Source organism: Papio anubis, chromosome 11 (assembly GCF_008728515.1).
Source record: "Papio anubis isolate 15944 chromosome 11, Panubis1.0, whole genome shotgun sequence".
NCBI lineage: Eukaryota > Metazoa > Chordata > Mammalia > Primates > Cercopithecidae > Papio > Papio anubis.
In genome coordinates, this window is record NC_044986.1 from 39,937,227 (window position 1) to 39,964,477 (window position 27,251).

General features: G+C 43.0%; 1 pseudogene; it reads left to right on the forward strand.

The window, feature by feature from the left end:
* Positions 1-363: 363 nt before the first annotated feature.
* LOC116269428 overlaps positions 364-27,251 on the forward strand; it is a 40,815-nt pseudogene continuing 13,927 nt past the window's right edge.

The window sequence follows — 27,251 nt, forward strand, 5'->3', positions numbered from 1 at the left end:
AGTGTGAGAGTACATTCCCGCTGCCTGAGGTGTGCAGAGTTCCCGCCCTTCCCGGAGCCGGGCGCCCCAAGAGCGCTCTCTCTGGCTCCCGCCAGAAAGGATGGCTCCTAGGGGCCAGGGTCAGGGGTCTGGGAAGGGGTCGCGCCGCCAGCAGCCAACTCGGGGGAGGCGGCCGGGTCCTCGCTCCGCGCCCGCCTTCCCCGCACGGCGGGAGCCGGGGGCGGGCCCGGCACAGGCCGCTCCCCCGGCCGCTCGGCCGCCCGCGGCGGCGCTAGCGGCCTCTCACCCGGGGCGGGCGAGTTCTGGGAAAGCCCGGCCCAGGGCGGGGGCCCCGCTGCCGCCCGCGCAGCCGCCGCCGTCCGGGCAGCGCGCACAGCTCGGCGGGCGCGGACTGGGAACTGCGCGGGTCCACACGGTAACGCTGGGCAACGTGGGCAACGCGGCGGGCGGCGGGAGGGGCAGCGGCGGCGCGCCCGGGCTCTGCCTCCCGGGCTCTGCCTCTCGGGCACTTGCCTGGCTCCTGCGCGTTCCTGGGCATCGGCTCTGCAGCTGACACACAGTAGCGGGGACACCCGGCGCCGCTAGCGACAGGCGCGCGGACGGCGGGTCCCAGAGGGACTTAGCGCTTGGGGACGCCGGCGAAACTCGCCAGGAGCGAAGAGGTGAGGAAGCGACTCTGTAACTTGGTTCCTGAGGACTGGAGAAGGGGAAGGATGGGCTCGTTCTCTCCCAAGGCAGTCGACCCGCCGAAGGGAGCAGCCCGACCCCGCGTACCTGGGCGGAAGAGTGTCCTCGCCCTCCCGGGGGACCCAAGGCGGGTGGTACCCCAGGGCATGCAGGCCGCCCTCGCAGGGGCTAAAAGACACCCTGCCAGTACCTTCACTCCAAACGTCTGCCTCAGGTCACCCCTCCGTGTTGTGAGTGCGGTGTGGAGGTGGCCAGTGCAAAGAAAATCATAAGCTCTTTTTGTGGCAGTGCTTAGCAGCAGTATTTCAAGGAAAGTGCTCAAGAGATTGTTCCTGGAGAGATTTGTGTACATCAAGTCCTAGAAAATACAATATTGGACCTGGTCCCGCTCTAACTGGTAACTAGAAGAATAGCTAGCTTTTCCTTCAAGTCCTTTAATGCCACAGTAATAAATAACACTAGAGCAAGAAGTCTTCTGTCGTGGCGAATGTTAGGTGCATAGCGTAAATTTGTGGGAGCTTTCGCCCCCTTGCTCTGTATTGAAGCCATGAGACACTTGGTTCAGCCGACTTAACCAATTATTCAGTGTAAGACTCATTTAGTGATTAATCAGTGTCATTTTACATAGTGAGTTCCCTGAATGCATGTTAAGTAGGATTCACTTAAAACTTTTCACTCTTCGAAAAGTTATTTGCACGAAGGTCATAATTTCAGTTGCATTATGCAAAATTTGCCTGTAGGTCTTTTAGATCTCTGCAGGATTGGTGTGTTTTCATATTTCCTATACCCCCGAAGAGGTAAGGCAGGGCCACTGCCACAGAATGGGCGCTACTGTGGCCGAGAATGCTTGACCCCCCTAGGGAGAATTTTTGAGAGCCTGACTTGGGAGGTGGAAGCAGGTGACCCCATCGATGCTTGTACAGGTGCCCAGTTGTCATTGAGGAGAGAGGTGGACTATCTCTAGGTTACTGCATGCATCCATGTCTTCATGAATACTTCTCTGAAGAATGTCTCATGGTGTAGTCTTCTAAACCATATGATGGCACATCTTCTCCCACATCTACCACTCTAAAGTCTAACCATCCTTCAAACTGTGTTTTGCTGGTGTTGTGCGGCTTTTCCCGAAACAGCCAAACTCCACCTGCTCTGATTCCTGCAGGATTTTTTCTCCAGGGCCCTTTCTGCTCTCCACCTTCTGAGAGTTATTTATGTAGATGTCTCATTTTCCCTACTAAAGGTATTTGCTGTGGCTTTCATGGCAAAATGCTTGCACCTAGAAGACTCTTTACAGATAATTGTGGGCCAGTATTAAATCTTAAGATTTTGGTTTTACAACATAAATATCTACTTTGGAGAAGGAGACAATATAATTGAAAGGAGCTAGAGGAATGTATAATGTTTACCATTAACACTATCCTTTATTTACAGCCCCATGGGGGAAATTCCTTTTATACCTGGGAGCCTTGTCTAATAATCATCTTTGGTTCATGCCTTGGGACCAGGTAAGAGGTGAGATTGAACTGGAGGGACATTCTTCCAGTCCTCTTAGTAACATAAACTCCTGGGATGTGCTCCAAGTTTGACCTGTCATTAAAAATTCCATACTCCAGTGGGTTAGAAGCTAGATTCCAATGAAGGCAGTTGGTTTTCTTTTTCTATTTACAACCGTTCTTAGTCACATTCTTCGCTGGGCTTTTGTTGTATATTAAAAAAAAAAAAATCATTTGATGTGCAATTTGTTACCTGTAACTTTCTAAATGAATAAAAGAAGATTGAAAAACTACTGTGTATGGTGGAAGCGTTTTCTAAAGTAGGCAGCAGGGGATGTTTCCCATGCCTAGGCAAGAGGAGGGATTTGCACAGAGTGAGGCTGTGCTGCACGTGTGTGCGCGTGCGTGTGTGTTCCACACGCCTGGCTGACAGGTGTCTATACAGGACAGTTACTATGGTCCTAATGCCTTCTCTCTCTGCTGGAACTACTTCTGCGGTAGAAGAACAACAAAACAGAGCTTCTGGGTTCAGAAGCAGAGAAAAAGCCAAAAGCAGTAGAAGCAGCTTAGAGTGTGAATTTGTTTGCTGAAGTTGCTTTCCTCCTAACGTTCAGTTGAGATGTGTGGCATTGAGCAAGTAGGGGTTTGGTTGAGGGGAGGGAAGACAGGTGATTGGGGAGTATGGTGCTTCTGGAGGAGGGCTGGAAGGTTCTCATAGGGTTTTAGGGAAGCGTGTGATTTAATTATGTAAGGCCCAAAGAGGAGAGTTGGAGATGGAGGAGTAGGGAGTGAAGAAAGAGAGGAAGAAGATATCAAAGATGCATTTTGTTATAGGCCGACCATGTGGCCTACAAAGAAGGGCAGAACTCTTTCTAGCGTCTTGTGTTCCTCTCTGCTCCCTGGATGCAGAATGCAGGGTTTTTACGGAGGCTATAATTCATCTGTGTTATGGCTTGAATAGATTTTTATGGGCCAGATTGGGAACCAAGCCCTTGGAGGCTGCATTGTCCAACATGGTAGTCACTAGCCACATATGGCTATTTACATTTGAATTGAAATTAGTTAAATGAAATTAACCAGCCATATTTCAAGTGCTTGAAAGCTACATTGCAGCTAGTGGCCACTGTATTGGACAGTGCAGATATAGAACATTTTCACCATCTCAGAAAATCCTTCCCTAGAGGATTGTTTCAAAGGGGTAATACCTATTAATCTCCAAAGTGTACTGGTTTCCAAATGAAATTTAGTCATAACTTTAAAGCTTCCAAATTTTACATGAAAATAATAGAAGTGGTTGTTGGTAACACTATGGTGCCTACTACATCCAGGCACCACTCCAAGCACTTTTATCAATTAACTCATTTAATTTTTACATATTAGGCAGTCAGTGTGAGAGATCTTATCCCTTGCCTGTATTTCCAAAATCAAAAAAGCTCTGAAAACTGTGGTTTTCATAAATTTGGCTACAAAACTTGGTCTGAACTGATGTGAGGTTATGACAGTCTTTATTTTTCTCACTTGGTGAGAACTACATGTACATTTTTACTTCAGAAATTATGGGCATGTTTTATTTGCTGCAGATACCATTGGAGGTGTTATGTAATATATGGCATATGCACTTTTACCGTTACAAAATCCATAAAGCTTCTGAATCACAGTTGGCTGGCTGCTCAGAATTTGGATTAGGGAGTGTGGACTTCCATGATTATGCCCATTTTGAAGAGGGGAAAACTGAAGCGACGAAAGGTCAAGTGACTTGTGTAAAGTCACAGCAAGGAAGTGCTAGTGTCAGGAACCACTCAAAGTGGGCTGTCTCCAGAGTCTGTTCTCTTGACCACTGTGCTAGCCTACATTAACCTCTGGGTTCATGACCCAAAACAAATAACCGTCTTTTTTTGTTTGTTTGTTTTTTGTTTTTTGGCTAGGTGAAACCTAATAGCTTTAACTCAGCTCATTAGAAAGTTTCACATAGTGATCTGGCTAAATTGTTTAGCAGTTGAGGTTTTGAAATGCTGTGGATGGTTCAACCACCGTAATAGATGTGCTTAGCCATTGTTTAGCTTGCCCCTTTCCACCCTGTGTCAGCCACACTTGCTTTTGAGCATTCACTGTGTAAGAACTGGTAGGAAAAGAGGTGGGTGCTGGTGAAACCATTGGGCTCCTGTTGAAATCTTTGGCACGTGGGGACTTACATATTCATAACTGTTGTGGGGTGGAGGGTGGCCGGCAGTTTGGTCCTAGTGTAGATCAACTGTTACAGGCAGGGGCCATTTGGTGGACTACCAGGATTGTAAGCCTTCCTGGCATGTTTTCAGAGGGTCTGCATCAATCTGACTCAGTCGGAAGTCTTTCTAGGGAAACTGTGAATTCCTCTTTTCTTGTGGGAGTTTGACTGGAACTGCAAGGCTGGTCTGGGGGCAAGAATGGACTTTTCATTTCCCCTCCCCAAGTAATGGGAAGCCCCAGTGATCTCTTCTTAGATTTTTAGTCCAAACCTGCCTTTGAAGAAATTATTGAGTAACCCCAAGGTTTCTCCTTTGAGTAGGAGGAGATGTTCTAGACATTTGACCTTTTGTGTGTAGTTTAGCATGGCCTCTGCAGGACCCCCTGTCTCTTTGCAGCCAGGGGCATGTGTACCTCTTGTGGCACAATCTCTGAGGCCCTTAATGATCTTTCCCCACCCAACTCCCCAAATCCAGTTATCATGGCTTAAGGTATGGAGCCTGGACACTCTATTTGTCAATTCAAGATTCTCTAGAATCAAATTTCCCTGGGGTTTACATAGTACAACCTTGGAGGAGCAACTGACCTTTGCGTAAAATAGCAATAGTAATTGTACAGGGTTGCTTTGAGGCCACAGTGAGATAGTTCACCTAAAACACTTTGCATGGAGACAGACACCTCCTGAGTGCTCAAAATTAGCTACTAATATTAGCTAACTAACATTAAGAAACTAATGGTTCTTCCCCCAGGGCTCCTCAAGTCTTTCCAGTCTGCAATGTTAGGCTTTGGGGAGGTATAGATGGTAGGCTAGATCATGATCTCCCAAAGATGTCCAAGTCTGAATGCCTGGAACCTGTGAATATGTTACTTTACATGACAAAAGGGACTTTTACAGATGTGATTAAATTAAAGCTCTTGAGATGATCCCGGATGATTAGCTCTGACTAATCTTGAGTATACTTAGAAGAGGGAGACAGGAGTGATGTGAGGAAGGGGTCATGAGCCAAGCCTCTAGAAGCTGGAGAAGGAGAGAAAATGAGTTCTTTCCTAGAGCCTCTGGAAGGAATGTATCCCTACTAACCCATTTTAGACTTCTGACCTCCAGAACTGTAGGGTAGCACATTGCTGTTATTTAAACTACTAAGTTTATGGTCATTTGTCACAGCAGCTGTAGGAAACTAATACAGCATAGAAGAATAAAGAGGGAAGCAGTCGGAGTGAGAAGAAAGCTATAAAAATCAGAGAATGATAATAGCTAGCATTTAGTGAGAGCTTTGTACTAGGTATTGTTCTAAGCACTTTATAGGTACTAACTTGTTTAATCCCCACAATCACTTTCTGAGGTAGGTACTTTTGTTATCTGCATGTCACAGATGAGGAAACTGAGGCACTGAGAGGTTAAGTAACTTGCCCAATGTCACACAGCTAGTATGCAGCAGATCTGGGATGTGAGTCCAAGCATTCTGGCACTCTTAACTGTCACCCAAACTACTCCCAAAGGCAGGCATTTCTGGCTGTTGAGTCTGACGCTATCAGCCACTGAACAGTACGTGACTGTTCGTGGGGAAAATGCAATGTTGGAATTGGAGAGAAAGAGGGCAATGTAGTTGTTTGTTTCTTCCCCAGAACACTGGTTATTGAAATACTCGTAAGTTTTCACTGTTGCCATCTCCTAGACTGCATCTGGACAGCCTGAAGCCGTGGGAGCGGTTCCTGGGCTGGCCTCCCTCTCGCTCCCACCTCTGTTCCTACAGCCGCCTTGCTCACCACAGACCGCTGGCCCCGGCGCCCTGTTGGCTCTGCTTCCCGCCTCTGCCTGTTTATTGGATTTGCCTCATTCCTGACTCTCTGCTCCAGCCTGGAATTCCACCACCTCTGGGCCCTCCAGTGCTCAGACTTGAGCTGGTTAGTGTCAGCGCCCAGATTGGAATGGCCCTCTGTGACTGCCAGTGAGGAATTATTTTGCCTTTTTCCTTTGATTATGCTGGCTGTTGTTGGTGTTCTAGCTGGGCTGCTTTTGTCTCTCAAGCACATAATTCAGAGTGATATTGGTTTGGAGCAGGGGTTTTCAAACTGTGTTCCAGGAGTGTTTGGGGCCTCTGCAGGGTGAGGGAGATGCTGGGGAATGAAGATCTCAGTCATTTACTTCGGCTTCTACCGAGTAGTCCTGCTCTTATTTGTCTTATGTACTGGTGCTCTGTTTTAGATTTTGCGTGAAACAGGGGCTCTATTGTTACATAAAGAGACAAGTTTGAGAAGAACTAAATAGACTTGCCATAGACTTGGATGTACAAGAAATATAACTCTGTATTTTCCCTCATTTCATTTTATAAGTTTGGGATCTGGAGTCAGGTTGCTTAGGTTCATTTATATCCTGCCTCTACCACTCATAATCTTCATGACCTTGTGCAAGATACTTGGCCTATTTGGGCTTAATCATCCTCATTTACATTATAGAGGGGTTACAGTAGTACCTACCAAATAGGTTTTGTAAGAATTAAATGAAATAACTCATGTCGGAGGCTTAGAACTGTACATGGTCTAGAATAAGAATTCTAACAAATATTAGCTTCTTTGATAATTTTTATTGTTGCTACTGAGTCTCCCAGTTGAATGGCAGGAAAAGAATTTAGCCTCCTATCTTCATGGGGTTCCCTTCTACTGCTCTCTGAGTGGTGTTGCAGCAGCAGGTCTTACTTCCTCTCTCCCTGGCTGCCACTGAAATAGCCACTGTCCTTGTCTGTGGGTGATTTCATATACAGTGCCACTGAGCTGCCTCTCATGGGTGCAGCAGCCACAGCGCCCTGAAGTCTCTGAGGTCTCATTGCCTTCTGCCAGGAAGCGAGGTTCCTTCTGCTTTCGGGACTTACAAGACATTTTGTCTTTTCTCCCCTGACTACCAGCCAGTAGGAGTTGGAATGGGGGCAAGGGTCAGAGTAAAGCTCCAGTCTTCTCCCTATTTCTGCTCGATATTGGGTCTATGATACAGATTTAATGCCCTTTAACCCTTTCCTCTGTGCTCTTATGGTTTAAGTTTTTAAAACAAAAGCCAAAAAGGCTCACAGGTCTGCTCCCAGCCCCCCATATCCCTCCTCTGAAGCAGTGAGTACAGGGCTACTTGCTTGAATGGGGGAGGAAGAAGATATCTGGGGAAAATAAAACAAAACATAGATAGGGTGCCTAATCTTGACAGGGCTATTAGTCAAACAGTACTGGCCAGTGTCATCAGTGATGTTTGCCCAAAACCTCTTATCTCTTCTTAGTAGTGGCATCACTGCTGGCTGTGTGGTTGTATGGTAACCTCCAGGAAGTGTGCTCCATTTGTAAAAATAACGAAAGGTGTCCTTTAGAGGGGCTGATGATGGGTGCACACAAGTTCAGAGCTATAACAAAACTCAGCTAGCATTTGTGTATTTTCATTGCTTTATAGGACTAGCCACATAATAATAATAAAACAGTAAGGCTGCTATATTCAGAATGAAGGAAGAGGCAGATATAAGGAGAGTCTCTGTTTTGATGACTTCACTTTAGGTTTAAACTATATAATATTACTGACTATGGAAAATCTGGAGAATGGAAAAAAATCATTTGGGAAAAAAACATGTGACGAAGTACATGCTATACAAATCTGGGATTAAAATATCACATAACATGGCTTACTTTGGATATCACAGGAGTTGTTTCAAGTTACTGTCATTTCTAAAGAAAGTTTCGATTCATTTGTTGTTATTAATAACACAAACTCAGATTTCATTGATTGAGCATGTTTTTCACATATGAAATGTTTCCCTGGAAGAACTTAAGCCGTCTCTAGTAGCCTGTTTTGTCAATCTCAGAAAAGTGGATAAAATTCACAAAAGCTAAATACTCTGGGCATGAAATTGTATTCCTTTTCCCTCTACAAAGGCAGAGTGAATTTGGATGACAGAGCAGAGCTTGAGCAGTTTGGGTAACTGCCGGGGTCTGAGTGGATTCACTTCTCTACTACTCAGCAGGCTAATTTGCTTCTAACCCAGTTTGGCTTACTGTGCTTGAGGTTTTTCTTTCATCATGGCTTGGGCACTGTTTTAAAATTTACAGTGGTAGGGATTGGTAAATCTAGAGGTAGTTGTGAAAAAAACATGCTCAATTATTATTTGAATCTAAGAGAAGAAGGCAGGGAACTGCTGAGCTATGCGTAGAAGCTATATAAGTTTGCAAAAAGAACTCCAAAAATCAATTTCCTGCACCGTCAGTGCAACACAGACATCAGACAACCTTGCATGCTCTCCCGTGACACTCTTGGATCTAGGCTTTTGACTGCCTTTTGCTGGCTGAGAATGGTCCGGGCGTCTCTAATGCCAAGTCATGGGATGGCTGACAACAGGTGGAGGGTGTTCCTGTTGCAGGCAGGCAAGCCTAGATCAAATTAGTCAGAGAAGTTAGGAGAGTGTGCTCATTTCTCGCCATGCTATGTATTTCTAATGAACTATCACTGTCTAAGTGGTCAGATATAAAATATATCACCTATTTAGGAGATACTCGTTTTTAAAAAAATCTTTAATCCAAAACCTAAGTTTGCTTTAACAACTAAAATTCTATATTTTATCTTAAATTATTAATACAGACATACTTCTGTTTATATTTGTTTATTAATTTTTGGTTATGTGCTGTTATCCAATACTTAAAATTGAGGGGAAGAAAGGAGAAAGGTCCAAGCTTGGCCCTCTTGCTTTTGGAGGAGTTGAAGGAACCTGTCTCCTAAGAGACTGATGGATTTGTCCTAAGCTACCTAGCTGGGGAGCGGTAGAACAGGGACTTTTGTTTTTTTGAATAAAATTGGGATCACATGGTAAATACATCATACCCAATTTTGGATCCTAGATTCCTTGCTTAACATTCTATCATGAAGATTGTCAACTTTAAGTAATGAGATTCAGAAAATATGATTAAGTATAGAGTTTATTTGAGCACAAATCTTGCAGATGACCACTCGAGGAATACCAGTTCTGAAATGAATGGGGTCAGTGGTCCATAGTGGAGAAGTTCTATGTCTTACTCATTGTTTTCTAAAGGTTTTATATTTTTTTATTTAATCAACTTAACTTTTTAGTAGATTCTCCTGCACTCTTTAGGTAAGGAATTATATTACCCACAAATAATGATTACTTCTCTTTTAAATCAGAAATTCCAGAACATTAATAACTGAGTGAGGATAATAGACTGTTTTATTTTATTCCTGATTTTAATGGAAATGCTTTTCATACTTTCTAGAAGGCATAATGTTGGCTTTTGGTTTAAAATAGTTTAAATTACTTTGAAGAAGTAGTTTTGTATTCCTGGGTTTAAGCAAAAGATGAAAGGGAGTTGAACTTTATCAAATGCCAAAAAGGTAATCTTTGAGATGATTTTATGCTTTTTCGCATTTGACCTACTGATGTGTTCTATAAGGTTCACAAATTTCCCATCATTAAACCATGTTTGCAATCCTGCTGTGGCAGTTCATTGTCTGTGTGTTAATCAGTTGTATCTCTAAAATAGAGATATTAATCTAGAAGCCACTTAGATTTTACTTTGAACTTAAAAAATTAGCTCTACTTTAGCCATGGTCATCAAAGGCAAGAATTAAAATTAGCTTGCTGCTCCTGAGTGTGCATAGATTGAATTCCTGGAGACCCCGTGTGCTTTCCTAAGAGTGACAGGTGCAGCTTCAGATGTGGTAAGGAGCTAGGGACACTGTTTATGTGGGCGAGTATAAGGAGAATGAAGTGTGCACCATGGATTGGGTAATTTGGGCTTGTGCTCTTCTAAGAAGTTTTGGTGTTAAATCAAGGGTGGCCTCTAAAATGGCCTTTCTGTGAGATGAAAATGAAATGCCTTTTTAAAAAAATTATAAGCTGGGCATGGTGACTCATGCCTGTAATCCCAGCACTTTGGGAGGCTGAGGCAAGTGGATCACAAGGTCAGGAGTTCAAGACCAGCCTGACCAAGGTGGTGAAACCCCGTCTCTACTAACAATACAAAAGTTAGCCGGGCATGGTGGTGGGCGCCTGTAATCCCAGCTACTTGGGAGGCTGAGGCAGGAAATTGCTTGAAGCCAGGAGGCGGAGGTTGCAGTGAGCCGAGATTGCATCACTGTACTCCAGCCTGGGCGACAAAGTGAGACTCCATCTGAAAAAAAAAAAAAAAATTGTAAGCAAGGATGCTCTCATTTCTTTGTGTTCCTCTCAAGACAGGCAGAATTGGAACTCTACCATCAGATGGATAGACACCATCCTTAAGGATTCTGGACACGCAGTGTGGACTTCCTTTTCTGGAGTAAAACATTAAATAGCAGAGCAGCAAACCTGCAAGATGAAGCTTGATCCAAATCATGACCTTAGAATCTAGTAATAGTCTAATTCAATGTCAAGTTTTAGTTTAGGTGAAAGCTAAGCGGGGAGAAAGTGTTCCTAAGGCAAATAGAAAGGAAAATAGAAAGCAGGTATAAAACTTAAAACGTAAATGTCAAATACTTTTAGTTTGCATTTGACAGCACCTATGGGACTCAGAAACTGACCCAAAGATTTAGCTACTGTGTGGGTGTCTTTATGGAGAAAGTGAGGAGAATCTGAGCCCAAGATGTAAGAAGGTGGTTGGTTGCCTTCTTCACATTCTTGTTACTTATGTGTTACCCCTCATCCTTGTCTCCTTTTTGCCCGCAATTTTGGACTTTTTTTCAACCATCTTTTCTCATCCGTTAGTCACTGATCCATTCAGCAGTTATTTGGAGTCACTCTCCTGTGTTAGGCACTATGCTGGCTGGTGCGGGCAATAGTGAGCAAGGTCCCCATAGCAACTGCCCACCTGAGTTTACCTGAGCCAGATGACCATGCAGGTGAAGACCTGACACTTTCTGTCTTTTGTGAAACAAGATATTGCTCACTCTCTGTTTCTCAGAGTTTCAGACATTTATTTATTTATGGAAGGATAGAACAAAGCATTATAAGTGAGGAATCATTTGTAAGTTGTAAATTTTGACAACGTTTTGTTAAAGGGGCTTAGTTAAAACTCTCTAACTTCACTCATGGGAAAGAGGCTTCTGTTGCTGTTACCTGGTGTTTTCTTTTGCTAAACATTTCCATCCTCATTCCTTCCTTTTTGAAGAAATTTATTTTTAATTTGAAGAATTAGCACATTGCAAGGAATCAGACTAGAATGTACAAGGAGAGGCAGCAAATGCTCACCTTGTGACCAGTTCTATTCAGTGGGAAGACTTAGCAAAAACTTGGGAGGATGCCCAGGACGTTGGTTACTCTTGTATTGAGGAAGCCATTCAGGTTAATCTGGAGTAACTAGTTCACATAAATGCTCTACTATTGATTTATGGCTTTGTTACTCGTTTTGAAATGAAGGACTTTTGTTTGTTCTGTAAATGGAATGTTTACTGCATTCCTTGTTCTATATCCAGGATTTGCCATCAAAGATGTTTCAGTTAGTTAGAGAGACATGGTGCATATACCTGAACTTCTCAGCATCTTTACCAAGAAATGTCTGGTGAGGACATCCACCTCTGTGAGTGCAGTTGCACCTCTACACCAATGATTCCACGCCTCTCCACAGCCTACTTCTCACTTCTGAGCTCCAAAGCTGCATATCGGGTTGGCTGGGTAGCATCTCCCCAAAACTCATGTCCCAAACTGAATGCGTCTTTTCCTAAACCCATTTCTCCTGTGATCTCCCATCGTGAATAGAACCTTAATCAAACCACTTGCTGAGACCAAAACCCTCACCTGATTGAGTCTGTGGTTTCTTAGCACTGAAGGCCTCATCTTCCCAGTCATGACACGCTGCTGCCTTCCCCTCTAATGTTTGTCTTTCCCAATAGAGTATGTGCCCTATGAAGCCAAGGCCAGGGACTTTTGTTGGTTGTTCATTTCTATTATCTCTAGCCCTCACACAATATTGAACATGTGATAAAGGTCTCAAGAAGTACATGCTGATAGATTGTACAAATGGGAATTCCTGTCCATTCTGACTCCTAAATATCTCTCGAATCAGGCATACCCAGGTTTGATCCAGCTTTGCTGTTTTCTAACTGGGTGGACCTTGATGAAGCTATTCTTAAGAAATTATTTTTAGATAATTTCTGATTTACAGATTAAGCTATTTTTAATCTCTCTATGCCTCAGTTTCTGAATCTGTAAAATGGACGTGATCACAGCACTTACTTCATGGGGTTGTGGTGAGGATTAAATGAAATAGAGCATGTAAAACTTATTACTGTGTTTGACATGTAGTGTAATCTATTATTACGAAGACAAGTTTGGAGCTAGAATGTGAAAGACGTTCAGTGCAGATTAAGAGACATGTGCTTTATCTTTTAGAAGGTAAGGATCCAGTAAAGGTTTCTACTGTGTGTTGGAAAAACCGTGAGCTATGGAATCAACAGACAAGTTCAAATGACAAGTCTACCATTTAATAACTGTGAGACTTTTTCACATGTTTACCTAGCCATTCTCAGCCTCAGTTTCAAAGACTCTAAAATTTGGGGTAACGATACCTCCTACAAGGGGATTGTTGTAAGGTATAAATGAGATGGTGTCAAAAACATCCAACGCTACCTTTTTTTTTTTTTTTTTAATTTACTTTCTTTAGTACTAAGCTCTAGGTTTCCTTGGAAACAGATCTGTAGTCAGAACCTTGTTCTTGTCTCAGCTCACTTTAACATTTTTTATCAGATACTTGGAGAAGGCATAAAGCCATATTTCCCAAATTGGCAAATGACTCAAAGCTGGGAAAATAGCTAATACAATAGGTGATGGAATGAAGGCTCAAAATGACTGTGGCAGGCTGGAATGTTGATCCTTTACCAAATGGGACATCTAGTTAGTGGGTCAAAGCAGTTAAGAGCAGGGAGACCACTTAGGGTGATTCTCCTAGTCCTGATGATGTATGGAAAGGATCTGAATTGAGGTGGTATCAGTGGCAACACAGGGAGTTATTAGTTGGAAAGAACCTTTTCAAAAACTCATTAGAATGTGACAGCTAATTGGATACTTGGGGGTGGGTGTGTTGATAAAGAGGACTACGGAGGACTACAGATGATTAGGAAGTTTCCTTTCTGGGTTTCTAGGGGAAAACAGAGGTGCCGGTTCAAAGGAAGGAGAAAGTTAGGCAGAAGAGCTGAATTAGGGAGAGGGGGATGATAGGAGTCTAGTTTTGTACATCATGTGTTGGCTCTACTGAAGAGGAAGTTGGAAAGTCAGGACTGTAGCTCCAAGGAAAGGCTGTGTCTGGAAAGAGGCATTTGGAAGTCATCCACATAGAGGTGATAGTTGAATCTGTGGGTGGGAGGGGAGGGGATGGCCAAGGAGTGGCTGGTGCTATTCAGAATCATTAGCATTGTTGGCTCTAACTTTAGATAAGCAGTGTAAACAAACCCTTGCCCAAGTGGGAACTAGTTCCACTGCCTTTCTGGTGCTAGTATGTAAGTCATTAAAGCAAAGTTCTACAGGATAAAAAGAATCTGATAACAATTTCAAGTTTAAAAAATTATATTTTTAATTACAGAAGTGATATGCAAATACATTCTCTCTCTCTCTCTTTTTTTTTTTTTGCTACTGGTGTTTCCAGAAGAGTGAATGCATTCTTGTTTCTAAATATTGTAAACTACATATAGGATAAAAGCCCTGTTAGTCCCCATCAAAGCCTTTCTTGTTTTTGAAGTTATTTGGTCTGGTGGGTATTCTTATAGACTTTTTTCTATGTATTTACATAGTTACACACGTGCACATGCACATAAAGATATATTTTTGTTTTTGTACGTGGTTTTCTTTTGTTTTCTATAAATGAGCTCATACTATGTTTTGTTCGGTTTATTTTTATTTTTAATAATACGGCCAGTCATGGTGGCTTATGCTGTAATCCCAGCACTTTGGCAGGCCAAAGTGGGAGGATTGCTTGAGGCCAGGAGTTCGAAGCTGGCCTGGGCAACATAGTGAAACCCCCATCTCTACACACACACAAAAAAAAAAAGAAAGAAAAATTATCTGGACATGGTGGCACACACCTATAGTCCTAACTACATGAGAGGCTGAGGTAGGAGGATTGCTTGAGCCTGGGAGTTTGAGGCTGCAGTGAGCGGTGATTGTGCCACTGCACTCCAGACTAGACAACAGAGTGAGACCCTGTCTCAAAACAAAACAAAACAAAAAAAGTAACAATATACTCTGAAAATCTTTCCAGGTAACTTTATCTGGATCTAAGTCACAAAAACAATAAAACCTGTTTTCTGGGTACAAATGTACCATATTTTACTTTGTTTTTTTTTTTTTTTTTTTTTTTGAGACGGAGTCTCACTCTGTAGCCCAGACTAGAGTGCAGTGGCCGGATCTCAGCTCACTGCAAGCTCCGCCTCCCGGGTTCACGCCATTCTCCGGCCTCAGCCTCCCGAATAGCTGGGACTACAGGCGCCCGCCACCTCGCCCGGCTAGTTTTTTGTATTTCTTAGTAGAGACGGGGTTTCACCGTGTTAGCCAGGATGGTCTCGATCTCCTGACCTCGTGATCCACCCATCTCGGCCTCCCAAAGTGCTGGGATTACAGGCTTGAGCCACCGCGCCCAGCCTACTTTGTTTGTTTTTGAGATGGAGTTTCGCTCCTTTGCCCAGGCTGGAGTGCAATGGCATGATCTCAGCTCACTGCAACCTCCGCCTCCCTGGTTCAGGCAATTCTTCTGCCTTAGCCTGCTGAGTAACTGGGATTACAGGTGCGTGCCACCACACCTGGCTAAGTTTTGCATTTTTAATAAAGACAGGGTTTCACTACATTGGCCAGGCTGATCTTGAACTCCTGACCTCAAGTGCTCTGCCCGCCTCGGCCTCCCAAAGTGCTGGGATTACAGGCATGAGCCATCACACCTGGTGAACGTATGATGTTTTATTTAATCATTCCACTATTGTTAGAATATACCTTGCATCTCTCCATCCTACAGGAATTTACTTCTAGGAGACTGCTGAAGTACCCCAGAGGCTGGAATACTTTGGTAAATAGTAAGCCAGGAGGTAACAAGCTATCTGGGGCAACGAGAGGCACATAAGAAGAAAGGAAGTAGAAAATGCTGCTTCTTAATGTTGCTGCCATGGCTTAGAGGAAGGAGACCTATTCTTTTTGGGGACTCGGAAGTAGATGAGAGAGGCTGAGCCATGTGCATGCATTTTGCAGGGCGGAAACATGGGTGGATGCTCCTTACCGCCCTGGTCCTATCACCTCCCAGGGGTCATCTAGTAACAGACCTTTGACCTCCTGTGTTAGTCTACTTGTGAGTTGCTATAAAGAAATAACTGAGGCTGGGTAATTTATTAAAAATTTAAAAAGAAATTTTAATTGGCTCACCATTCTGCAGACTGCACAGGAAGCATGGTGCTGGCATGTGCTTCTGGTGAGGGCCTCAAGAAACTTACAATCAGCGTGGAAGGCAAGAGGAGCCAGTATGTCACATGGCAAGAGCGGGGGCAAGAGACAGAGAAGGGAGAGGTCTCAGACTCTTTCAAACAACCAGATCTCATGTGAACTAATGGAGTAAGAACTCACTCATCACCAAGGGGATGGCACTAAGCCATTCATGAGGGATCCACCCTCATGATCTAAACACCTTCCACTAGGTCCCACCTCTAATATTGGAGGTCACAATTCAACATGGGATTTGGAGGGCACAAACATCCAAACTATGTCATTCTGCCCTTGGCCCCCTAAATCTCATGTTCTTCTTATATTGCAAAATATAATCATCCCTTCCTAATAGTCCTTAAAGTTTTAACTCATTCCACCATCAAATACAAATTCCTAAGCCTCATCTAAGACTTATCTCCTTCTGCCTATGAGTCTATAAGATCAAAACAAGTTATTTACTTCCAATATACAATCGTGGTACAGGCATTTGGTAAGCATTCCCATTCCAAAAGGGAGAAATTTTCCCAAAGAAAGGGACAAGAGGCCCCAAGCAAGTCTGAAACCAAACAAGGCAGGCATTAAACCTTAAGGCTCCAATATAATCCTTGACTCCATGTCCCACATTCAGAGCACACTGGTGCTTTATGGCTTTGCAGGGTGCAGTACCTGTGGCTGCTGTCACAGGTTGGAGTCTGGTGTCTGTAGCTTTTCCAGGCTTGAAGAGTTTAAGTTGCTGGTGGCTCTACCATTCTGGGGTCTGGAGGGTGGCGGCCAGCTTTCCACTGCTCCACTAGGTACGAAACACTTTGTGGGGGCTCCCACTCTGCATTTCCTTTAGCACTGCCCTAGTAGAGTCTCTTTATGTGGGGGCTCTGCCTCTGTGGCAGGCTTCTGCCTGGGTACCCAGACTTTCTGATACATCCTCTGAAATCTAGGGGGAAGCTGCCGGCCTGTGTCACACTTGCATCCTGTGCACCTGCACACTTAACACTGCATGGAAGCCGCCAGGGCATATGGCAATTTGTACTCTCAGAAGAGGCAGCCTGAGCTGTACATTGAATCTTTTCAGCCACAGCTGGAGCTAGGGCAGCCGTGTCCTGAGGCTAAACATGGCAGGAGTGTCCAGAGTCTGGCCTCTGAAACCATTCTTACCTCGTTAGCCTCTGAGCCTGTGATGGGAGGGGCAGCTTGGAAGATCTGAAATGCTTCAAGGCCTTTTTCCTATTGTCTAGGGTATTAGCACTTGGCTCTCTTTTAGTCAGGCCATTGTCTTTAGCAAGTGGTTGCTCTGCAGCCCTTTTTAATTGCTCCCCTGAAAACAGGCTTTTCTTTTGTACCACATGGCCAGGCTGTGAATTTTCCCAACTTTTATACTCTGCTTCCCTTTTAAATATAAGTTCCAACTTTAAGTCATTCCTTAGACTGATCACACCTGATTGCAGGCTATTAGAAGCAGTCAGGCTACCTCTTGAATGCTTTGCTGCTTAGAAATTTCTTCTGCCAGATATCCCAAGTCATCATTCTTAAGTTCAAACTTTCACAGATCCCAAGGACTTGGACACAATGGAGCCAAGTTCTTTGCTAGGGTATAACAAAGTGACCTTCACTGCAGTTCCAGTAACTTCCTAATTTCCGTCTGAGACCTCATCAGCCTTGACTTTGCTGCCCATATTTCTATCAGCATTTTGGTCATGACCATTTAACCAGTCTGTCTAAGAAGTAGCAAACTTTCCCCCATCTTTCTATCTTTTTCTGAGCCCTCCAACTCTTCCAACCTCTGCCCATTCCCCATTTCCAAAGCCACTTCCATATTTTCAGGTATTTTTATAGCAATGCCCCAGTCCTCAGTATTGATTTTCTGTGTTAGTCATTCTTGCATTGCTATAAAGAAATGCCTGAGGCTGGGTTACTTATAAAGAAAAGAGGTTTAATTGGCTCACAGTTCTGCAGGCTATATGAGTATGGCACTGGCATCTGCTTGGCTTTTACTGAGGCTTTGGAGTTTTTACTTATGCTGGAAGGTGAAGTGGAAACAGGCATGTCACTTTACCAAAGAGCAAGCAAAAGACAGAGAAGGGGGGAGGTTCCAGACTCTTTTTTTTTTTTTCTTTTTTCTTTTCTTTCTTTCTTTTTTTTTTTTGAGACGGAGTCTTGCTCTGTCGCCCAGTCTGGAGTGCAGTGGCGTGATTGTGGCTCACTGCAACCTCCCGGGTTCACGCCATTCTCCTGCCTCAGCCTCCCGAGTAGCTGGGACTACAGGCACCCACCACCACGCCCAGCTATTTTTTTGTATTTTTAGTAGAGACAGGGTTTCACCATGTTAGGACGGTCTTGATCTCCTGGCCTCGTGATCCGCTCGCCTCAGCCTCCCAAAGTGCTGGGATTACAGGTGTGAGCCACTGTGCCCAGCAGTTCCAGACTCTTTTAAACAACCAGATCTTGTGTGAACTAACTGAGTGAGAACTCATCAATCACCATCACGAAGGGGATGGCACTAAACCGTTCAATAGAGAATACACCCCATAATTCAGTATCTCCCACTAGGCCGCCCCACCTCCAACATTGGAGGTCACATTTCAACATGAGATTTGGAGGGGACAAACATCAAACATCCAAACCATATCACCTCTTATGACAGGGAAGCCACTTGCTGTGCTTAACCACAACAGGACCCTCTCAGTGCGATTAAGCTGGAAAAGCTGGAGGCTATAGGGAGGAATGGGAAAAGTGAGTGTGCTAATGAGATAAGGATTTTCACCTCTGTCCCCAGGTCCTGACCAAAGCTGGAGTGATTGATTTGGGGAGGGGTGGGTTGGATTTGAAAACATTTTTCTTTTTACAAATATTATCCAAATGAATATACAAAGTTTAAAATTCTTATTTGGCAGCCCCTGAAAATATAACCCCAGGTGAGCAACTGTTAACCTCTTCATTTCCTTTTTTTAAGTGCATGGGATTGAGGCAGCTCCAGAGTTAACGACAGCAGGGAAAAGAAATGGAGGGACCCTCTTCTCTCTCCTCTCTCCCTCTCTCCCTCTGGTTTTCCTGCCTTTCATGCTCTGAATCATATCATACCAGGTGAGCTAATTTTGGGCATAAGCATTTTACTAAAACCCCAGGGCTCTACTCCTTCTGTTCATTTCTGCTGCCTTCACTCAGGGCTCAGAAGAGTTTCCATGTTGGGCTAACTGCAGCACCTCTCTGTCAGCACTGATGTATCAGCTGCCCTGCCCTGCCAGGTGTTGAGGAAGCTGCCCCGTCCCGGGGTGAGACTGCCTGGTGCACAACTTCCTAGGCAACTGTGAATCAGTGACATGGCCAATGTTTTCCAGCATGTGAGCCTGGGAATTTCTTCCCTTGATACCTCTCTCCAGTTCCCCAGGTCTCACCCCTCCGGACTGAAGTCCTCCTGTTTGCAGCACAGGGAACTCTGGTTTATCTTTTGATGCCTCTAGTTTCAGTCACATGCCTATGGAATTCTGCCCAGGATGAGCCCATTCATTGGTCCAGTAGCCAATAGGGCAAGTCAAGCTTGGCTGGGAGTAGAAACAGGTGACACTCAAAAGATAAACTAGACTTCCCTGTGCTCAAACAGGGAGGACTTGAGTTTGGAGGGGTGAGGCTTAGGGAAACTGGAGAGAGGTATCAAGGGAAGGAATTCCCAGCCTCACATGCCGGAAGACATCGGCCACGTCACTAATTCATGATTGCCTGAGAAGTTGTGCATCAGGCAGTCTCACCCTGGACAGTACAGCTTCCTCATCACCTGGCAGGGCAGGGCAGTGCAGCAGCTGCATCAGTGCTGACAGAGGTGCTGCAGTTAGCCCACAGTGGGAGAGTGGCTGCTGCCCACCTCTCCAGGTACATCTTCTGGTCCCCTTCCCTCCCCTGTACCCCAACCTTTTCACAACACACTAGATACTCCAGCAATAAATACCCAAAGCTTTCACTACTTGGAACTCCCTAAACTCTGTGTAGTCTTTCTATTCCGTGTCTTACCTTGGCCACTCACTCTTCCCCAACCCCTCTTTCCCCTATCCTTTGTACTTTAAATTCATTTAGGCATCAATCACTCTAGAAAGCCTTCGTTGACTAGTGTAGGCCATATTTACCACACTGATTTTGAGTTTTCTGTTTAGTAACTGTCTCCCCCACTGCACTGTGACAATCTCAGTCACCTCTCTCTCTATCCTTGGGACTGAGCCCAGGACCTGGAATATACCAGCAACTCACTCAATTCATACTTGCGTAGCCCAACTAAGCCAAGGCAGGAACCATCTTTGTGTTCTTCCCGTAAGTTTGCCCTCCTGGCAGATCCCTGACTTCATAAGTATCATCTTGTTATTTGAGCCCCTTAGTGAGAAAACTCTCTGAGAGGCCTCACCTTGTAATAATTTGGTTGCATTCTGTTTGGATGGTCTGCAGAGTGGAGCATTGTCATTTTTAGATTCCAGACAAATCTCCACCTAAGAGGAGTGGAGAAGGGAGGAGGGAGCACATCACTATGCCAAGGTCACAGAAGGAGGCCTTGTAAGGCACTCAGGGTTTTGTGAACCACCCCACTCTGTGCCAAGCACAATAATAACCCTACCATGTATGTGACACCTTTCCTTTTGCAACACTTTGGTGTATCTGATCTCATTTGACCCTTCCTAGAAATCACCTTGTGAGGTAGAAAGAACCCTTTATACAAAAGAAAACAAATGAGACTGATTCATTTATTTATTCTACAAATACTTATTGGGTTCCCACTATGTCTCAAGTGAGGCCTTGAGAATGGGCAGTAAACACAAGTAGCACATTCTCAGCTCTCAGGAAGTTCTGGTTCTAGTCCGGGGAGGCAAACAAGTTACTGGTGTGGAAATAAGTAATAAGTATTTCCAGTGGTGGTGCATGCTCAAACGACAACCAGGCAGAGTAATATTATAGAAAGTAATGGGTGTGGAGGAGGGGCTGCTTTCAAGCAGGCAAAGCCTTTCTAAGGAGATGATATTTGAGCCAAAATCAGAATGGCCTGAAGTACTAGTAGATGATCCCCGGGGGAGCTGACACTGGAAACCTGAAGAAGGCTCTTTCCCTACCATCCTTTGGGCTCCTCTTTTCCCTCTGTCCCGTATCCGTGGACATCTATGGGTTATGTTAGGGACTGGACATTGGTTTGTTTCACGGTGGGCAGGCAGGGGATGAGGCGTGATGCAGTATCTTGGGAACTCGTACAAGCACAGCCCTGTCCCCTCAATCTGAGTATACACAGCCAGCTCAAAACTGAAGAGGGACCACACAGGACCAACTGTGCTTCACCTTTTGCCTTTTAGTAGTCCCTTTCTCAAGTGGTCCCTTAGGATTAAACTTCACTTCTCTCTGGGTCAACAAGAGGGGGTGTCAGAGACACCTTCCCTAAGGCAGCTGAGAGGTTAGGATCCTGCCATCTTAGAAATTGTTTTAAAATATACATAACAAAATTGATCATCTTAACCATTTTAAAGTGTACAGGTCAGGTGGAGTGGCTCAAGCCTGTAATCTCAGCACTTTGGGAGGCTGAGGCAGGAGGATTGCTTGAGGCCAAGAGTTTAAGAACAACCTGAGCAACATAGAGAAATCCTGTCTCTAAAAAAAAAAAAATTAAAAAAAAAAAATTAGCTGGGTGTGGTGGTGCATATCTGTAGTCCCAGCTGAATGAGATCATGTCTCTAAAAAATAAAAAATAAAGTGTACAGTTCCGTGGCATTAAGTACATTCACATTGTTTTGCAATTGTCACCATTGCCTCTCTCCCAAGCTTTCTCATCATCCTAAGCTGAAGCTCCATACCCATCAAACAATAACTTCCTGCCATTTTTAAAGCCCCGATGGATCATGGGTAATTAGCAAATTTTACAAAAGCCTCTGCTCTGATGTGTAGGATCCTCTTATGCTCAATGCAATATCTTTAAGTATATGCTGAAGAAAAGAATCACCTAGCAATGAGGTGATAGGAGAGGTGCCTGCTAAAAATGCAGATCTCTCGTCCCCTTCCTGAATCAAAATCTCTTGGGTTCCACCCTAGTAAGGATAGTTTTACCAAGTCCCTGCCATGATTCTGATGCTGATATAAATGTGAGAATCACTAGCCTCAACCTCATGGGAAGAAAAAGTGAGGAAGACTATTAGCCAGGGTGGATGGGTTAACTCACAGAAAAGGCTTGTATGGGGAGGCAGCTGCCTGGATTTGAATCTTCACTTCACCAGTGGCTCACTGTATGACTTAATCTCTCAAAACCTCAGTTTTCTTATCTCTAAATTGGAAATTGTCATCTTGGTACATACCTCACCGCAGTTCCTGTGAAGATTGAATAAAATTATACACACGAGGTGCTCAAAACAGGACATGGAGTCAAACAGAGGTCTTGATATAGTATAGGGGCTGCTGTGTGCAAGGTAGTTATGTTTTCCTGAGGAGTTATGGGTAAAGTGAATCAAATTTTACTACCTCAAAGCTGCTTTATTTTAGCTGGCATCCAGTGCAGGAAAGCAACCAAGGTTATTAGGATAGAAAAAAAAAAAATGGCAGTAGCAACTGAAAGGGTAGAATGCTTTTCTTGAAAAATCTTTTCAGAGTTGGATTCAGATAGAGGTTCCTGAGATGAATGATTAAGGGACTAGTAATATGCATTGCATCTATTGTTTAGCTGTGGGAAATAATAAAGAAAACGAGGGATTGGTGCCTGAACCAGATCCTTAGCACAGACCCACTGGGAACAGGGCAGTCAGGGTTGTTTAAAGAATATTCTGGATGATTGGTGCCCCAGTCGTTTGAGAGTAAGGCTTATAGACGCTGGTCAGAAAAGCTTCCTGAATAGAACGTGGCTTAGCAGAAAGGAAGGTAATGGGGCCTTGGCAATGATAAACAGGACTCAGAAAAGGGAATGAATAGGCCAGGTTCAGGGAATAGGGGGCTAGTGCACCCTGACTGAAATGAGTGTCAGACTAGTGGGTTGGAGAGGCTAGTGTTGATCAGAGCAGCCTCAAACCCAGCTCTATTTGGCTGAATGAAATATAAACTATCACCTAAGTCTAGTAAATTTCCCTTTGATAAATATCAATTAGGCCAATTAGAGTAGTTTTATGGGCCATTTTTACTTGGTGCCTACCACATAGTAGGTGTTAAAATTTATTTGTTGAATGAGTGAATGAATCATACCCATTGGTTGATCAGCCGTTAGAGGAAACATTGAGCAATCTGGAAGCCACTATATGTCCAAGGATGTGTTTACAAATACATAAAACAGCTGAGAGTATGTGTGGTTTCAAGGGGCAAGGCAGTATGATTTTCCATGATTGCCTCCTTTTAAAACATAACATTTAGAACTTTGGGAAAGAGATTGCTGCTATTTATGTAGGTTTTATTATGTCCAGAAATTATTCCTTTAGACAGTATAATATCATTATATATTATTATATTTAGACAATATTACTAGGTTGAATGTCCCTTATCTGAAATACTTGGGACCAGAAGTGTTTCGGATTTTGGACTTTTTTGTATTTTGGAATATTTGCATTATACATAATGAGCTATCTTGGGGATAGGACCTAAAACATTAAATTCATTTATGTTTCATACATACCTTATATGTATAGTCTAAAGGTAATTTTATATAATATTCAGAATAATTTTGTGCATAAAGCAAAGTTTTGACTGCAGTTTGACTCTGACCATAACATGATATCCGGTATGGAATTTTCCACTTGTGGTGTCATGTCAGCACTCAAAAAGTTTCAGATTTGTAAGCATTTTTGGATTTCAGGTTTGCAAGTTAGGGATGCTTAACCTGTGTTTTGTCTAATGAAGCAGGATAAAAACAGTATCTAGTATAATTTCAATTCTGTAAAAGATCTGTACTTATGGGGAAAAAGCTGGAAGGAAGTTATAACAAAATTAGAATTTACTGATGGTATCATTTCTTTTGTTTATCAGCCCTTTTCTCAAATTTTCCTCAGTAAATGTGTAAGTATGTATTGCTTTTATAATCAGAAAAATATATAATAGCGTGTTTTATTTGTCAAGAAGTTAGTGTAGAATGTGGTACAGCACTTTGGCCAAAGCTTGCTTTTTTTTTTTAATCCCTGGTACCCGTAAAATCACAACGGATATTTGAAATGATGACATAATGCTATAAAAAAATGAACTATACTTAACATGCTTCCTATGCTAGTCAAGTCTAATACTACCCGTGTTCTGTGATGCAGTTGATTTGCTGAGGAGCCCACACCATTCAGGTCCTGGGATGTGCTTCATCCCCTACACCTGCATTTCCCTCCACCTTCCTGGGTAGCCCCACCCTCAACCCCCTTCAGAGCCTCAGAAATGGCCTGAAGGCTGGTAGGGGACAGGTCAGAGCCACCCTTCTTGCTTCAGATTGTGGACTCTGAAAACAGTTCTGTCTGTTTTATTTGGGGTTACACCATCCAGAAAAATAGCAAAAGTGCTACAGTATTGGCCTGCAGATTAAACACTTTAAAAAACAAAAACTAACGCTGAAACTTGTTTGCTTCATTTTTTCTTTTCAATTAGGTAAGATGTGTAATATTGTGTCCTTCCTTTGGATGATGAATTCTCAGTGGTAAATCAGAGGCACAGCTAAAATGAACTTTGAGTTTTAACGAGGTGTTCTATTTGCATTTTTAACTCTATCCAAAATAAGCCATTAGAATGACATCAAGTGTTTGAGTCAGCTGTTGCCTTGGGGCATCCACCCAGAATTTGATGTCATTGATGGGCATCCGTGAGAATAAGGAATAGTTTTTAAGCTTGTTAACTGGAGGGCTACTGAAGGCCTTCAATTGGTGTCGGTGTTGATTATAATACAAATATAAAAAAGAAAATGGCTAGAAATCACCATCTTATATGACATAATACTTATACATTAAGTGTATGGATTTAAAATGCTTCCCATCTGCTACGGCTTTGTGGGGGAATCTCTGTGAGACTGGAGAGTTATTTAGTCTGGAAAATGTTTTGCTTGGTGTAATGATAAAATGTAGGCTAGACATCAGATGTAGGGGATCCAGATATGAGGGGATCATCAGACACAGGAGATCCAGACAGGAGGCACAGCCTGAAGAAAAGAGTTGCAGAAGCTGAATCATATCTTCTTTTGATTAAATCGGGATCATTTTACTGAGAGACTGTAACGTAAGAATGTGTGAGGGTGGTAGAGTGGTTCTATTATGTTTATCTCGTCCAGAGTGAGTTTTCATCTTATGAGTTTTTAATTCTTTTGAAGACAATTACCTTAATTAAGGAGTGACTTGTAGAGTGCTGGTTTGAAAAAACATTTAGCAAACAGGTGTGTTGATGTTGCCTGTCAATTAATTTAAAATTGCTTATAATACGAGCTTGAGTTACCGCAGCTAATTGGAGGCAACTGGCTGCTTGAGGAAGCTTGTTGTGTTTTTGATGCATGGATGTGTCATGCAATGTGTTCAAGGAAGCACCTCAGGGCCCTTCCCACTTTTCTTTTCCTCCTCGTTGCCATGCTTCCGAAATGTACTATCCTACTTTGACCTGCTATGAGAACTTTCCTGGGCTTGCCCAGGATAGTTCTACTGCTTTTGCTGATAGAGGCTACTCTGCCCTTGCTAAACAGAGGGCAAGGTCAACCCACGACCTTCCATCCCAGCTCCAATAAATGACTGTGATTCCCTCTCTGTTCTGTTTTCTCCTGACTTTACTTCCCAGGGCAGGTCCTCTTCTACAGACTATGACATTCTCTGGAAAGTCTTCACTGATGACTTGAGTTCGTGCTGATTTCTACCATCTCTATCTGCACTTTTGATCTGTTGCACAATTAGTATGCTTACAATTGAATGATTCTCTCACTTTTTCACTACCTGAACCATACTATTGAGTATTTTGTGGTATTAGTTCATATCCTAATTTTTTTCTTTATGACTCTGTAGTAAGTAATGATTTCCTTATGGGAGGGATTCTGTCTTTCCCTTCTTGTGAACTCATCTGGTACCTTTCTCATGTGCTAAGCACCCAGTAAACTTGTAGAAATTTTAAGAATCATTTAGCTGCCTGCACTGGATGAGATAAGGAAAATGATCACATATAACATACAATAATATCCTACACAAAACAGTAAGTGTACAGATATTTGAGCCTTTATTATTATAGTGCTGAAGGGGTGATTTAAAAGAAATGGACATAGTCCTATATCAGGAAATAATATTTGATGACTCTGGAGAGGTTTTTATAATGGTAAGAATAAAAGGTACTACTTTTCGAGAGATTGCTATTTCATAGGATCATTATGAGAATTACATGAGAAACTATTATTTTCCCCCATTTTACAGATATGAACACTAAGCCTCAGCAAGGTTGAGTTGTCTAAGATAAACCTGTTAAGTGGTGAAGGCGGGATATGAACCCAGACAGATTGATTCTGCCATTCCGGTGCTATGTATTCATTTGAGATTTTCAGCATCAGATCTGTACAATTGAGAAGGTTGTTTGCTGCTCAGAGGTGCCCAGCTAAAGGAGCAAGTGGGATTGAAATGCAGCCTGTGGTCCAGTTGAAAAGTTGATATGATATGGGTGGTAAAGTATACATCTGTATAGCCACCACCTCAATCAAGAGAGAACATTTCCAATATTTCTCAAAAAGTGGCTTTGGGATATGTTACAGTCTTTCCAGTCCACCCTCCTCATCACCCACCCTGCTTCCAGCAATAACTGATCCAATTGTATCTCCATAGCTTGATTTTGCATGTTTTAGAGCAGCACTGTCCCATAGAACTTTATGCGATGATGGAAATGTTCTATATATCTACGCTGTCCATTATGTTTACCACTAGCCACATGTGACTCCTAGAACACTTGAAATGTGGCTAGCACAATGGAAGAACTGAATTTTAAAATTCTACTTAATTTTACTGAATTTAAATTTAGATAACTGTGTGTGGCTAGTGCCTACGGTATTAGACAGCACAGGTCTAAACTTCAAATAAATGGATGCATTCAGTGTGTGGCTTCTTTCATGCAATGTGATGTTTTTGAGATTCATCCATGTTTGTTACATAATGGAAATCATTCCTTTTATTGCTGAGTAGAATTTAGTTTTATGAATATACTACAAGTTATTTATTTATCTGCTGGTAGACTTTTGGATTGTTTTCAGTTTGGGGCTATTGTGAATAAAGTTGCTATAAACATTTTTGTACAAGTCTGCTTATGGATGTATGCTTTTATTTTTCTTTTAAGAGTAGAGTTTTTGGATTGTGAAATGTATTTAAGTATATGCTTACCTTATAAGAAACTGCCAAAGTGTTTTCCAAAGTGGCTGTACCACTTTATATTCTGACCAGCAATGTTGCAGTTGCTCCCTGTTTTTACCAACTTTGGTATGGCTGGTCATTTTAATTTTAGCTAGTCTAGTGGGTATGAAGTACTATCTCAT